Here is a 16,462-nt window from a genome sequence, read left to right as displayed (position 1 = left end):
GGGGGCCCTCTGGCCCTTCTCCCTCCAGTGGCTCCACTTGTGTCCACGGTGGGAAGGCCCACGTCCTCACGACAGGGCACTGTTTCTCTGAGTCTCACTGCCTCACGTCCTCCCTCCTGGCCACTGCTCCAGGCTGCACCTCACGTCCAGCAGGCGGCCCCACGTTCCTGCCTCGGGGCCTTTGCACCTGCAGATTCCCCTGTCTGAGACTCACATCCCAGGTGTGCACCTGGCTGCCCCTCCCCTCCTTCTGCTCTTTCTTTCTGGTGTCTTCCTTTCCTACTCACGGGCCTCACGCCAGGTGAGCTGGCCTGGGGCACCCCTGTGAGCCGTCGCCCATGGGCTTCCCCCTCCTTCCCTTCCCGTCTTCTACCAGGTCCTGAGCTACGTGCCTGGGACAGAGGTGAGAGTGAGAAAGACCAACCCTGCCCTTCCACCTTCGTCCTCATTGTAGGGACCACGTCTCCATAGCAAGGACACCGAGCACTGGCAGCAAACCGAGGCTCTTGTGCAAGCATACCCAAATCTAGGAGGAGAAAGGCATAGAGGGGTTTGGGGCATGCCATTCCCTGGGGGAGTGATTTCTCACTTTCCCTCTCCCTGTTTCTCTCTGGTGAACTCATGCACTGTTTGGGGGACAAAAAAACAAAAACAAAAACAAAAACAAAAACCAGACAGCAGCAAGTGTAAGTGCGGGCTTGGAGAAACCAGAGCCCCAGACCCTGCTAGTGGGGAGAGTGAGGCAGCCGCTGTGGGGATGGTCTGGCAGCTCCTCGCAAAGCCCGGCTTGGTGTTGCCCTATAACCAAGCAGTTCTGTCCTGCGGTACACGCCCAAGGGAAACGAACATATGCGTCCATGAGAGATCTGCACAAACGTTCAGAGAGGCATTTCTCATAACAGACAAAGTGGGCAAGTCCTCAACGCCCGTCATCCAAGGACGGCCAGCCCACACGCGGTACCCACACCGCCGAGCGTCCTGGGCTGCCAGGAGGACAGAAGCTGAGGTACACCCTGTGTGAGCGGGCCTCGAGGCATCGTGCAAAGAGAAGGGAGCAGGCACAGAAGACCCCTTTAGGTGCGGCTCCATTTGAGGAAATGCCCAGGACAGGCAGCTCTGCAGAGACGGAAAATAGACGCGCCATCTCAGGGTCTGAGAGACGGAGGGACGGGGAGCACCTGCAATGGGCATGGGGTGCTGGGGGGAGGAGCGACCGAGGGCGATGGTGCCACAGCTCTGTGCCCCTGTGGAACCACTGACTCGTGGACTTCCAGAGTGGGCTTCATGGTGTCTGAGCTGCAGCTCCAGAAAAGCTAAGTTTGAAAAGGAGTAACCTCCGCTGCCAGCACGCGCACTCCTCTCTTCCACTTTCCCAAACGGTAGCATAGTTCGAGCCTGTGGGTGGCCGGGGTCTTGTGTGAGTGACTGGTTCCCTGGCCCAGCAGACAGCACTGCCACCTCCTGGGTAAAGCCGTTCTTGCTTGCTTTGCCGTGGCCAGCCACACTGCAACAGCTTCTGAAAAGTAACACGTATTAGAGGACTTGTTGCATTTTTAAATATTATATTTTCTTTTCATTTTAATTTGCCAGCGGGTACTATGCTCACCAGAGACAGAGAGAGAGGGAAAGAAAGAAATCACTTCCCAATGGGGGTGGTCACACCAAGCCCTTCTCCGTCCTCCTACCCTGTCCAAACGGGCATGCCTGCACACAGGGCATGTTCATCAAGCCACCCGGGCCAGGATGTGAGTCACACAGTTGGCTCTGCTGGATCCAGTTGCCTTAACCACCTTGCCGTGGAGCTACCCAATATTATATTTTCTTTTGAAGAATTATTTATTTAATTCCATTTGTTATTATTAGTTTTTAATTTCACCAGAGAGAAAGAAAGGGAAAGGGAGAAAGCAAGCTGCCAGGTCCAGAACTCAAAATGCAGTCGGCCACATGGGAGTCCAGTGTCTTTAACCACCACGCCACCTGCTGGCCCCAGTAGTATATTTTCAACATAGAAAACAAAGAGAAGGTCCAACTGGAAATTTATAAACCACGCCAAAGTCAAATACCCAGAGGTAATCACACTCTGCTGCACGTCTCTCAGATGTTGTGTATGTGCATTTTACTTTTTGCCTTTCCTTAAAAGCTCATTTGTGGGGGACCAGCAGCTGGCGTAATGGCTATGTCGCTGGACTCCCATGTAGTTGACCGTGGTTCGAGTCCCGGACCTGGTGGCTTAAATTCATGCCAGATGCGTGTGTGTCTGTGCCCAAGATTCCAAAAGGAAAATGGAGAAGGGATTGTAGGCCATCCCCCTGGGTGATTTTTCGCTTTCTGTCTCTCTGTGTCTGTGTCTTTCTGGCGAGTGCACGCGCCCTATAGCAAAAACCTCTAAAAAAAAAAAAAACCTTATTTATGAGCCAGCAAGTGGCAAAAGTGCTGGATTTCTACAACTGCATTTTGAGTCCCAGATCCAGCAGCTTGAAAATCACTCCTGGGCACACGTATGTGCATGCCCAAAAGCCCCAAAGGAAAACAGAGAAGGGACTGTGGTGTGGCCATCTCCCCGGGGGTTTACTTCTCAGTTTCCTTCTCTGTCTCTTTCCAGTGAGCGCACACACTCCATGGCAAAAAAGCTAAAAAAAAAAAAAAAAAAAAAAAAAAAAGCGTATCTGTTTATTTCCTCCATGAGTGAGAGAGGGGGGAGTCGGGGGTCTTGGCACGGTCTCCACCCGCAGCTCAGCCAGCCCTGGACAATGGGCAGGCTGGTGCATTCCTGGGCTCCTGACGCGATCCAGCGACCTGCCACGTGGGTCAGCTTTTCCCATGTCACTGTCTGGCCCCCACTTTTGCCTCCTAATTTAACGATAGTCGTTTCAATTTGTTTGGCTCTTACTACAGGCCGAGCACGGGCTACGTATCTTGTAAGCACTCACCTCTCAAAGCAACCCCATGAAGCAGATATTATTATTCTACTTGACGGACGAGTTCACTGAGGCAGGATCATTCCACGATCCAGACCTGGGAGTGCCTGTGCCACTTTACCGTAGCATAATAACCTCAAATTGGCTTCAATCTGGTGACCTTTGAGTCCTGTCAAGGCATATCTCTCTCTGTGTAATTTGCAATAGTTTCCCGCCGTTACATGGCTTCTCCCTGTTGTTAGCCCTTGGGGTAGCTTTGGCTGCTCGGTAGTGGAAGTGCCACAGGCCGAATACCATAGTGCACGCTGATTTCCCAGGTCAGGCCCCTCAAGGTCAGAGAACGTGCCAGGCCCTCACTGCTTCCATGGCTCGGCACCCTGCCCGACTGCAGCAGGACGCACACTCTAGCTGCTGGCAGTCCTCTTGCTCTGTGGGCCCAGGCCCAGGTGGTCAAACCATCAAATCCTCAGGTAGAAGGGATTGGACCAGGCCTGGGCACAGACCAGTCAGTTCAAAGGAGCTTTGGTTCTGGGTCCTTCGTTTGCACAGTTGGTGAAAGAAATGCCGCTTCCACAAGGGATGCTGAGAAAGGGCACGATCAGGGAGCCTCTTGCGCTGTCTTCTCGCCATGGGAGAAGAGCTGGCCTGAGAATGGAGCCAACAGAGGGGAAAGCAGAGCGGGAGATGGAGAAAGGAACAGGGAGCCCTGCTGGCATCACCTAAGCCCTAGATCCAGCCGTGCCTGAAACCCTAGACTCGGTTCTGACAGACAGTACCACCTTGCCCCTTAACACTAACTAGTTAGAGATGCATTTCTGCCACTTGAGCCAGAACAAAGTGTTTCATTTCAACACATTTTAAAGAGAGATTTTGGCTATAGAGCATGTGCTCTTACCAGAGAGACAGAGAGATGGAAACTGAGAAGTCACTCCTCAAGAGAGTGGCCACGCGACTATCCCTCTCCTCCATTCTCCTCTTGGGATTTGGGGGATGCACATGCACATGCCTATTGTGTGGAGTTTATTTATTTATTTATTTATTTAGAGAGATTTTGCTAAAGAGTGTGTGCGCTTGCTGAAGAGACAAAGAGACAGAAAGTGAGAAATCCGCCCTCCAGGGGGATGGCCACACCACAATCCCTTCTCCTCCGTTCTCCTCTTGGGATCTTGGACACACAGGCACACATGCCTGGTGTGTTTTAAGCCACCGGGTCTGGGACTCGAACTGCTGTCGACTACGTGAAAGTGAAATGATGTGACCATTATGCCACCTCCTGGTCCCCATAGTGTGGGTATTTTTAAACCATCGGGTCCGGGACTTGAACTGCGGCCGACTACATGGGAGTCCAACGAGATAACCGTTATGCCATCTGCTGGTCCCTCATTTAAACACTTTTGGAAACGTTGTCAAACTCCTGGGAGGAAGGTTAAACCAGCTCATGCTCCTCCAGAGTTGCCCATTCCGCACACTGGGGGTGGTTGTTGAATCTCTATCGCGGGATTCCAACCAGACCTTCACAGAGGATCCTCCATCATAGGATCCTGAGTTTTAGAACCAGACACTTCCACTGGGTGCATGCAAGAAATCCCGTATAGGATGGCTACTGGCCGGTGGCGACTTGGCCGGATCGCGGGTGCTCAGGTACGTGGTCAAATGTGTCCGTTAGGGTTTCCGGGATGAGACTAACACTTGAGTCGGCGGACTGAGTAAAGCAGTTGGCCTGCCTGGTGTGGGTGGGCCTCCTCAGTCCACTGGAGGCCTGAACAGAACACAAGGTGGGCTAAGGAAGGACCCACTCTCGCCTTGGACCGTCTCCAGCCTGAGCTGCTGTTTCTGTGCTGCATGGGCACTTAGCCCAGCAGCGCTGGGTTCTCAGCCTCCACACGCGGGAGGGAGCTGCACCACCACCTTTCTGGTCTCCAGCTTGCGGGAAGGCGATCGTGGGATTTCTCAGACTCCATGAACATGAGAGCCAGCCCCTTCTAATAAATCTCCCAGTGCTCTTATTTCTGTGGAGAATCCGACTGATACAGTGTGAGAGCCTGGAATGCAGAGATGACCTGGAGCCTGAAGATGTTCATTAATATTCGCAGGAGTAAGGAGTTAGACCGGACCTACAGACTGGAAAACTACAGACAGAATATGGTCCAATCGCCTAAAGTAATGTTAATGAGGGGTTTTTCTTTCTAACAAAGTGGAAAAAAAAAATACCTGCACTAATACCATGGGAAAAGCCAGAATTAAAAAATCAGGTTTCCAGGAACAATAACAACACTCTCATTTCTTGAGTAACTAAGTGCCAGCCAGCGTCCTGTGCATTTGACGTGCATCATGGAACTTAGAAAATTCTTACCATTGTTTTAAAAATATCAGGAAAAAAGTCTTGGGGGTTATTTACTCAAATGCCAGTGGTGTGTGTCTTTGAAGAGAAATGGTTCTTTTCTTTTTAAACTTTGCTTTAAACTTTTTGCCACATTGAACATGTAATGCTTTTATATTTAAACAAAACTTAAACAAACTGGATTTTGAACATAAGACAGAGCCTCAGTCTCCTGTGTCTGACCTGTCACCCATCTGTTTGAGACCATGGAACCCACAGAGTGGCCGACAACAGGTGGGAGGTGCCCTCACCCTCTCTCTGGAGGCCGCTTTCCCTAGAATCTGCCCCTGCAGTTAAATTCAAAGTTACTGTATAACTGCTGCATCAATAGAGCTAACGGTGGTGACACCATCTTATATGCAAATCACTCATTTAATTGTCCTGCCAGCCCAGCATAGTAATTACCCATCAAGCGTAATTAGGCTTTTATTATCTTTTAAAAGTTGCATTAAAAGAAAGCATCTTAAATTGGAAAGAAACAGTCCATGTCACAAGTCAGTTAGGGAAAAACTGCTTTTCTGTTCAGAGGGCCCAGTGTGATCATCGTAACATCCACCCCAAATTAAACGCTCACCATGTAGCAGGCACCTTGCAAAGCATGTTGCATTTGATGTCTCAATCTGTGTTTCTCACTGCCATGCGAGAAAGTTCACCCTGTTCACACAGGACGGCAAATGAAGAAACACACACTCAGAAAGGTTAAGTCACCTATTGAGTGGGCAGATAGAGAATCTAAGGCTGGGAGGGGACAGACAGTGGCACAGGGGTAAAAGTGAGAAGCTCTGAGAGGCATTTCCGCATGGGAGGGTTCTCAGTTTGAGCCCAGACACCTCCCTGAGTATACAGGGCACACACTTGCCCACGACCCAGGGGTGGCTGGAGCTGGGCTGGATTGCAGCTTTCAGATACTGCAAGGGGGTGTTCTCTCTCATGCATGCGAGCTCTCTGTGTCTCTCCTGCTTGTGGAAGAAGTGAATAGAAAAACTTTTAAAAAATGTAAGCCTAGGAGCATTTAACACAGAAGCCAGGGGGTCTTTTTTTTTTCTTTTTTAAGAATTATTTTATTTAACTTTTTAAAATTTATTTACTTATTTTAACTTGACCAGAGAAGAACCAGAGAAGAACAGAGCATGAGAGAGAGAGAGGGAAAGTGAGAAAGAGAGCTGCTAGATACAGGACTTCAACAGTGGTCAGCCATGTAGGAGTCCAACACCCTTAACTACCATGCCACCTGCTGGCCCTGATCTTTTTTTTTTTTTTCAATAAGGTGTGTGCACGCTCCAGAGAGACAGAGACAGAGACAGGCTTGAAAAACATACTGGGTGCATGTGTGTGTGTGTACCCAAAATCCTGAGAAGAGAATGGAGGAGATGGGATAAAGTCAGGGGGAGACATGGCAGGGTTCTCAATAAAGGGGAGACTCCGACTGCACTGGGAGTGTGCCCGTGTGTTCACACGTGTTCGCAGCAGTCCCCTCTTATCCAGTCTGGCTTCCCGTGGTTCTAGTTACCCACGGGCAACTGCAGTCCAAAAATAGGTGAGTGCAGGTTGATATGAAATTTGGGAGAGAGGCAGAGACTACATTCGCTTTTGTTATTATCATTGTTCCTTGTATTTATTTTTAAAATTTGCTGTAGGGCCTGTGCACTCACTGCAGAGAGAGAGAGAAAGTGAGAGAACGCATCCAAGGGGGATGGCCATGCTGCAATTTCCTCTCCTCCATTGTCTGCAGGATTTTGAGCACACGTGCATACGTGCCCGGTGTGATTTTCAAACCACCAGGTCCGGAACTTGAACCATGTGGTCAGCCGTCCGTGGAGCGCCTTACTCACCATGCCACTGCTGGCCCCAGTTTTATTGTAAGTTGTTGTTGCTGATCTGTCAGCGTCTAACCTATAAACCTTCTAACAGGTAGACCTGTGCAGGAAAGCACACTCGAATATAAAAGGTCGGGGTTATCCATGGTTATAGCCACCCACGGGGTCTGGAACGTGTTCCCCATGGACTCGGGGACAGCTGTGCGCCTGCGTACCTCTGCAATACGCTCTGCCCTGCCTGCCCGCGTGCCCCAGCATGTGCTTGCTCCTGGTAAGAAGTGCCCACGCTGTCGAATGAGTAAACCTGAGGATGAGTGAATGAGGGACGCACAGAAAGGGTTTAACCGGAGTGCCTCGCACACAGCCCCTCGTGAACGTGTCATCATATTCCATGACCTGCCCCTGCCAGTCCTCCCTGCCGTCTCTGCCAGCACGGCCTGCCTGCGGTCTGACCCCGTTCAGCCCAGCGCTCCGGCTCTGCTTCTCTGGCTCATATCCCCCCACCTCGCTCACCATAGTGGTCTGGCTCCCTGGGGGCTTCGTTGCCTTGTTAGAGCTAAATTGCCCCATCGCTTAGTGCTGAGGGTGACCTCAGGAGAAAGGTACCGTCACCCTACACTACAGATGGGGAAAATGGGCTCCCAGGGGTGGACCTGCCCACACTTACCGCCAAGAGAAGCAGCTGGGAACAACCTCCAGACTGCACTTTGAGGATCCCACCACATCTATGTTAAAACTAAGCTGAAAACCATATTGGACGGTGGTGTGCTTGTGCTAGTCTGGGGTCATGAGTCATTCTCTCCTTCTAAATTTCATGAGTTTATTGTAATACTCAATCTTACCTTTAGAGCTGAAAGAGATACATATTTTTGTAAACTACAAGAGATCGAAAGAATGCTCCCCCCACCCCAGGCTGTCTGTCTGGCAGAGAAGAAAAGCCTATGTCAGATGAAAATCAATGAAAAGTAAGAAATGCTTGGGTGAGTGGGAAAAGGAAGGGCTTGCAGGGTTGCCTGGATCGAGAAGGATGAAAGGGCGTTAAATAGCCATGTCAGCACTTCAGCGCTAAGAGCACCAACGCATCGCCGTTAACGTGTTGTTTTACGTGGTTTAAGTTGCCACCCAGTCGTCATCTCAGGGAGCCTCAGTAGCCTGATGAGGCGGGCAGGGCAGCTTAGACCCTCCCACTACGGAGGAGACCGGATTACAGAAAAGCAGCGCCCTCGCCAAGGTCCCAGAGAGAGGAGGGGGAATGAAGAACAGAACCCAGACCAGAGCCGCGGCTCACATTTCTGATCACTCCTCTCCTTCCTCCCTTCCTTTCTTCTCTTTCTCTCTCTCTCTCTCTCTCTCTCTCTTTTTTTTTGTTTTTTGTTGTTTTTTTTTTTTTTTTTTTTTCAAAGGAGAGACATGGTGAGAAGGAAAGTGAGAAATCACCCCCCAGGCGGGATGGCCATGCAATTCCTTCTCTCCCAATTCCTCCTGCAATTTTGGGCATCTATGCACTCACACCCAGTATGAGTTTCAAGCCACCAGGCCTGGGACTTGAACCACAGCCAGCCATGTGGGAGTACAACACCTTGACCATCATGCTTCTTGCTGGCATCCAGGGTTGGTTTCAGAGCCATTTGCGAGACGGCCAGCTTCTGATCGTCCGCTCAGGCCCTGCCCTCACACAGCTGCTCTTGGCGCTCATCCCCTTTTTTCTCAGCGCTCCGGAGTCTTCTGGCTGTGCCGTGCACTGTATTCTCTGCCCCGTTTCTCTCTGTTCCCCAGCTGCCCCTCAGCTTGCCTAACTGCTCCTCACCTCACAGGGCTCACATCAAAAGCGGTTGCTTAGAGAGGCCCGTGTACCTCTTTTTTTTTTTTTTTTTTTTTGCCATAGGGCTGTGTACTCACTGGAGAGAGACAGGGAGATGGGTAGAAGAAAAGCAAGAAATCACCCTCCCCACCAGGGGGGATGGCCATGCCACAATCCCTTCTCCTCTATTTTCTTCTCCAGATTTTGGGCACGTGGACACATGCGCCCGGTGTGATTTTCAAGCCATTGGGTCCAGGACTCAAACTGTGATTGACCATGTGGGAGTCCAGTGCCTTAACCACCACACCACCTGCTGGCTCCACTCCTTGCCTTAGCAGTTCCTCCCACCCCCTCCGTCAGACTTGTAAGACTGGGGTTTAAGTTTGATCTTCTGTGGGCAGGGCAGAGATGGGGAAGTCAGTGAAACGGGTAAGTGAGGAGCTGCATGGTATGGACATTTGACCCAAGGACAGGCTTCGACTACGTGAGTCCTGCCACCGAAACCGAACAGCAGGCCAGAGAGCGAGAGCAAAAGTGGAGTGAGTCCACGCAGTGCGTCATCCTCAAGGGGACGGATCAAAGTGAGAGTGTGACAAGGGACTGGATCTATGTTCCTCCGTCTGTCCCTCCTCTCCAAGGGCAGGCTGCTGATCCGAGCTGGTTGTAGATGTTCAAATGATTTTCAGGCCGAGCCTTGGGGGTGCAATGGTAGGGTCCTGGATGGTGGCACTGGAGACACAGGGAGGACTGCAGGTTTGGATCCCGGGTGGGCCTGAATGTGCACCAGCACATGTACAGGTGCCCAGAGCCCTGGGAGCTGGAGGGCTGGGGAGGGCGTGGTGTGGGGAGACCCGGATTGGGCCACCCAGGCTGGGCTCTGGCGAACTGAGTTGCTTAATCCCATCTGCCCACTCTAAGCAGCTTGCTATTCAGTAAGCCACTTGCTGCCTCCCAGGTTCCCTGCCCCACAGGAGAAAACCAACAGCGGCTGCCTCACTGGGTCTGTGAGAGAGAAAGGAGGCTGTCTGTTCATTCATTCTACTGGTACCTTTCTCAGCGGTGGTTCCAGATGATGGGGTAGTATCAGAGAACACGACCGAGTACCGGGCTTCATGGGGCTTACAGTCTGGTGGAGGAGACAGGCAACAAGCAGGCCAGCGGGCGGCAAGCGCCGTGGAGAAAGATAAAACCCGACGGTAGAAAGGTGAAGGGGCGGCCGGTAGGCCAGAGTGGGCGGGACGTCCCTTCGGTCCAGTTCGGCCCCAGGGGTTCTGAGCGAGAAGTGCTGAGTCTCTCAGGAAAAGAAAGTTCCAGGAGGCAGCACACCGCAAAGGCCTGCCAGCACCGGAGAGCTGGCGAGGTCGGATTTCTGTCTCTGGGCTCTTTACATCCCTAAAAATCATTGCTGACTCCAAACAGGCTTTGTTTTTGTGAGTTCTGCCTATTGCCAGCAGGCAATAGGGGCCAGCAGATGGCACAGAGGTAGTCGTTGCACTCCCACAGGGCCAACTGCTCTTGGAGTCCTGGCTTTAAGCTCATGGCGGGTGCATGTGCAATTGTATGACCAAGACCCTGGAAGGATAGTGGAGGAAAAGGAGTTGTGGTGTGGTCATCCCCCCTGGGGGTGATTTCTCACCTTCCCTCTCCTGTCTCTGTCTCTCTCTCCAGTGAGCACACATACCCTAAGGCAAAAAACTCTAAAAAAAAAAAAAAAAAAAAGAAAAGGAAGGTGAGACATTTAAAGACATGTGTAACAGGGGCCGGCACGTGGTTTGGTGGCTAAGGTGGTAGACTACCACATGGCCAACTGTGGTTTGAGTCCCAGACCTGGTGGCTTGGTTTCTCACTTTCCTGCTCTCTTTCTCTTTCTGTTCCTCTCTCTGGTGCCCTGTAACAATTATTTAAAATAATGGTGTACACAATTAAATAAATAATTCTTTAACAAGTAACAATTTATTGTAACAATAATAAATTCATTATATGCTAACATAAATAATGTATCTTTTTTCTTTTTCTTTTAGGAGAGGTTTTCGCTATAGGGGTTGTGTGCCCCACTGGAGAGGCAGAGACAGAGAGACAAAAAACAAGAAACCACCTCCCAGGAAGACGGCCACGCTGCAATCCCTTCTCCTCTGTTCTTCTCTCAGGATTTTGGGCACACACGCACATGCACCTGGTGTGAACTTTAAGCCACCACGTCTGGGACTCGAACCTTGGTCCACTACGTGGGAGTCCAGCAACATAACCATTACGCCAACTGAGCAACAACTATTTTCCAAAACAAGACATTGGGGTGAAAAGCGTGGTATTATTTTGTATTTTCGCAAATCTCTTTACATACGAACAAAGAAGGAGGCCCGCGAGTCCTACCTGCTGCCACCCTCCGGCGGTAATGACCTGAGGCTCAGGCTGAAGTAGATGAGGAAGCCCAGCTCTGCCCTGCACAGAGAAGCTCATGGGGAAAGGAGGAGCTGTGTTCCTAAAGGGGAGTGGACTTTCTAGATACTCGTGGATATTTTTTCTTTGTTGCTATGCCAACAGCAGACACATTTCTTAAAGGAATATGCAAAGTGGGATGTGTACTCGTATCAGTGAGCTCTATGTATTCTGTTAGCAGAAAACCCATTGGCTTGTCTTGTACTTTGAATGGATCGCTTACTCCTGCAGGATTTTACAACATTCCTCATTGGTCATTTGGAAAACACTGATTCACTGAGCTATGCATATCTTTCAAATGTCGAAACATCTCTTTATTCTTTTTTTAAAAATTGCCTTGGTTGCTAACCCTGCCAATCTCATTGGAAAAGTCTGTAAGTCTTGAGAAGCTGTCCAGCTCCCAGTGGTGGATATGAGGGTCTCAAGATTCTATTGCGAGCTTGTGTTTGAAAGCTTGCCTCTTGTCATTGGCCATAGACACGGTCAAAGGCAGAGTCCTCCCTGTGTAAACATCACCTTCCTTTCTAAAGACTCGGATTGGTAATAATAATTCCCTTCATTTGTAAGCTCTTGTATGCTGGACCTGTTGCTAAGCAGTCTGCACATGCTATTTTGTTAGCATATTCATTTTACAGTATCCCTGGGAGGTGTTCTTCCTCCCATTTTACAGATGAGGAAACTGAAGTCCAGAGAAGTTAGGTACTTGCCCAATGCCACACAGCTAGTGATGCTTCTCTGTACATCAAATTTCCGGAAAAGATCTGTCCAGATAGGCTAGAACTGACCGGAATCCTCCGCCCTGTGGGGCCAGGGACGAGCCCCTGCTCTGCTCGTTGCCTCACCCAGCCACTGATTTAGGGGGAGGCGTATGGGTCCCCGGCCCCCCTGGCAAACACCTACACACTCAGCCCTAGCTCAAGTGTAATCTCTGTGGGGAAGCCTTACCTGGGTAACAATGGAAAACTCCCCTACTGGATCAGTCACTGGTGGGGAGGTTAAGGCAGCTAGATCCCACGTGGAAACTGTGGTTTGAGTCCTCGATCATTACTTGAAAAACACGTCAGGCCCTTGTGCGTACATGCCCAAAATCTCAAAAGGAGAATGAGGGAAAAGGGATTGCAGCATGGCCATCTCCTTTGGGGGGGGGGGATTTCTCGCTCTCTCCCTGAGAGTGCATGCCCTCTGTAGCAAATTAAAAACAAACAAACAAGTGATAACAACTTCCTTGCCGCAGGTCGAATGGTAGTCGGAAAGTTCCAGGCACCATGCTGTGCACTTGGAGCCCTGTACCCTTCCTCCAGAGCAGCCGGTTTACAGAGTGGTGTGGCTCCCGGCCTGCTCAGCGGCCTGCTGTGACGAGTCAGCACGGGGTCCACTCGCTGAAACCAGCACAGCATCCATTTTGCAGCTCCGGGGTCAGAAGAGCCACCGAGGGGGACCAGCAGTTAGTGTAATGGCTATGTTGCTGGACTCCCATGTAGTTGACTGTGGTTCGAGCCCCAGACACGGTGGCTTAAACTCATACTGGACGCCTGTGCGTGCGTGCCCAAGATCCTGAGAGGAGAATGGAGGAGAAGGGATTACGACGTGGCCATCTCCCTGGGGGTGATTTCTCACTTTCTATCTCTCTGTCTCTCTCTGCCTTTCTAGTGAGAGCACACGCCCTATAGCAAAAACCTCTCCAAAAAAATAAATAAAAAAGAGCCAGCGGGCTGCAGTCAAGGTGCAGGCAGGGCTGCATTCCCTCTGCGGCCTCAGTTGGGTCCTCTGCTTGCCCTTTCTGCTTCCAGGGGTTGCTGGGTTCCTGGCCCCTGGCCCCTCTCCATCCTCCCAGCCAGCAGCACTGCGCCTTCAGCGCCCACTCCCAACTGCCCTTCCGCTCTTGTCATCTGACTCGCTCGCCTCAACAGGCCCCGATAATAATTAGCTCACTTTACCCGGGACAGTCTCCCCACCTCAAGGCCCTGGACACAATCACACGTGCAGTTCATTCTGCCCTGTGATGTGTTCATAGGTTTTAGGGATTAGGATGTGGGTACCTTGGGGGAGGGCATTACTCTCTTTATACAAAAGATTCTCAGAAAACTTCAGTCTCGCAGTAATTCACACAGCCCGGGAGCGGGAGAGTTGGCATCTGGACCCAGGCCTGCCTTTACCCCAGGTCTCCCCACCGCCCCTGGCGAGTTCCAGAGCCTCAGCGCTTGCTGGCGTCCTCACACATCTCTTTAGAATTCATATGTTAGGCCGGCAGGTGGTGTGGCCGGTAAGGGTGCTGGAGTCCCACACGGCCGACTGCGGTTTGAGTGCCAGACCTGGCGGCTTGCTCTCTTCCTTTCTCTTTCACTCTGTCTCTCTGTTCAAATGAATTTAATTAAATAATTCTTTAAAAAAATAATTCATGTGTTAAAATCTCTGTGAGTTATTTGAAAATTAAGACTGGGTCTTATTTATTTATATTATCACTTTAATTTTTTCAAAGAATTATTTTATGACTGCGGTTTGAGTGCCAGACCTGGCGGCTTGCTCTCTTCCTTTCTCTTTCACTCTGTCTCTCTGTTCAAATGAATTTAATTAAATAATTCTTTAAAAAAATAATTCATGTGTTAAAATCTCTGTGAGTTATTTGAAAATTAAGACTGGGTCTTATTTATTTATATTATCACTTTAATTTTTTCAAAGAATTATTTTATTGAATATTAATTAATTAATTAATTAATTAATTAATTAATTAATTAAAATTTGACCAGAGAAGGACAGAGTGAGAGAGAGAGAGAGACAGGAAAAGTGAGGATGTGAGCTGTCAGGCCTGGGACTCAAACTGCAGTCAGCCATGTGGGAGTCCAGTGCCCTTAACCACCACACCACCTGCCGGCCACTTTCACTTTAATTTTCTGTTCAAGCAACATCTGATAAAAATAAGACAGGACTGGGGGACCAGCAGGTGGCATGGTGGTTAAGGCGCTGGACACTCCCCCATGGCCGACCATGGTTTGAGTCCCGGACCTGGTGGCTTGCTTTCTCACTTTCTCTTTCTCTCTTTCTGTATGTGTATGTGTGTGTGTATGTGTGTCTGGTCAAATTAAAAATAAATAAGTGAATAAATAAAATGAAATGAATAATTAATTTTTAAAAAAGACAGGACTGGTACAAATCACTTACGGGTTTTCGCGTCCCTCCCAGTCTCTAACCACGTGCAGATCTGGTTTCTCTGTGGCGGTAATCATGTGCAGAAGCCAGGAGTCTGTGTCCGCTGACTTTCTGTTATGAAAATTTTTAGACATAGAGAAGCGTTGAAGGACAGCATCATTTAGCACAAGCGATGGCTAGCATTTTTGCCATATCGGCTTCTTCTCTCTGTATGTTCATGTATATATATGATTTTTTTTGTTGTTGAACCAATAAAAATAGTATGCATCTCTTAAGAATACAGACATCCTCTCAATGAGACTGTATCATTGGTAAACTATGAAAATTACTAATAACTCACTAAGATCAAGATAATCTATAGCCAATTATTCAAATTTCCCTGTCAAAATATAAATAGTAAAATTAGCTTTAAAAACATACCAGAATCCTACCCAGGGGTATTGGCGGGGTGGGGTGGGGGGGACTGGAGAGGGGAAAAAAATCAGGATCCAGGATCCAGGATCCGGTCAAGATTGACTCATTTTATTTGGTTATGTCTTTTTTTTTTTTTTAAGTTTGCTATAGGGTACATGCACTGGCTGGAGAGAGACAGAGAGAGGGAGAGTGAAAATTCATTCCCCGGGGGATGGCCATGCCTCAATCTCTTCTCCTTCATCTTCCTCTCAAGGCACTCATGCACACACCCCCAGTGTGTCTTTCAAACTGCTGGGTCCCAGACTCCAATGCTCAGCTACCTGTAGGCCCTTTAATTCTGTCTCCCTTGCTTTAAAAATTTCACCAGAGTGGCTTAATCTCACGCTGGATGCGTGTGCGTGCGTGCCCAAGGTCCCCAGAGGAGAATGGAGGAGAAGGGATTGCAGCCTGTTCATCCCCCTGGGGGTGATTTCTCGCTTTCTCTCTGTCTCTTTCTGGTGAGCGCACATGCCCTATAGCAAAAACCAAACCAAAACCAAAACCAAAACGAAAAACCTCTACAAAGAAAAAAATTTACCAGAGAGTATTGTGCATTTGCCAGAGCGAGAAGAAGGGGAAACCACCTTCCAATGGGGCCAGGGCATGCCTCAATCCATCTCCTCTCCCCTATTCTACCCAATGACAGGCGCGGGGGTGGGATGGGGGGTGGGGGGGGAGAGTTTCTAAAGCGCAGGCGCGGGACCTCCAGCCCAAGGGTCCAGCATGTGGGATCCCAGCCCCCTTACCACTAGGCCCGGCAGGCAGGCCTGCTCCGTTATTTCAAAACATAGCCCCTCTCACCCTCTATTTACATTTTTCATAGCATCCCATTTTCAAAGAGAACAGGGCCACTGCTGAACGGGCTGTGGGGGTGGATCTTGTTAATCGCCTCTCCTCGTTGCAGGGACTGAGTGGTAGGCGGTGCAGATATTTGTCGAACAAGTAAAACTAAGTATCACAGCCGATCATCACAACCCCTGATTTGCATGGAGGGCTTTCTTGGCCGGTCCGCTGACGTTCGTCTAACTTGGTCCTCAGAGAGCTTATGTAAGAAGTTCTCTTGGTCTCACTCAGAGGTGAGAGAGCAGGGCTTAGGCAAGGGAAGCGAGCTGCCAGAAAGCACAGCCAGAAAGGGGAAAAGCTGGACTGTAGGCCCTGCCTGGCGCCCCGGGCAGTCAGACGGGACTGAAAAAATGAACGTAGCAAAGATCCCAGAGCTGCCGTCTCTGCACGTGTGTGAGAGGTAACAATCGCCGAGTGCTCACAACCAGCAGGCCCCGTGCTAAGCGCCTTCCTGCCGTGCGTTGCTTTTGCTTTGTTTTCCAATGCCTAGCGAAAGGCGTGGCACGAAGTACGCGCTCGGCGGGTGTTCGTGCAATGAATAAGGTGAATAAATAAATGAATGGACAGAAACGTGATCTCCACAAACCACGAGACTCCTTGGGGATTTTCAGCGATCACCCGGAGGCCCGGGCTAGGGACACCCTGGGTCGTGGCCCTCGGCCGACGC

General features: G+C 50.0%; 1 long non-coding RNA gene across 2 annotated transcripts; it reads right to left on the bottom strand.

The window, feature by feature from the left end:
- Positions 1–1,074: 1,074 nt before the first annotated feature.
- On the bottom strand, positions 1,075–16,417 carry LOC102472277 (uncharacterized). 2 transcript variants are annotated; one of them, XR_335171.2, is made up of 3 exons: positions 15,765–16,417; positions 14,512–14,610; positions 1,075–1,516 (listed from the first exon to the last, which is right to left on the bottom strand). It is a non-coding gene; the product is annotated as an uncharacterized LOC102472277 (long non-coding RNA). The 2 variants fall into 2 exon arrangements; XR_001370662.2 differs by lacking the exon at positions 1,075–1,516 and adding an exon at positions 12,877–12,906 and having other exon boundaries at positions 15,765–16,416.
- Positions 16,418–16,462: the final 45 nt, after the last annotated feature.

Source organism: Tupaia chinensis, unplaced genomic scaffold (genome assembly GCF_000334495.1).
Source record: "Tupaia chinensis unplaced genomic scaffold, TupChi_1.0 Scaffold000355_1, whole genome shotgun sequence".
Lineage (NCBI taxonomy): Eukaryota > Metazoa > Chordata > Mammalia > Scandentia > Tupaiidae > Tupaia > Tupaia belangeri.
This window is presented reverse-complemented; position numbering and strand designations above follow the sequence as displayed.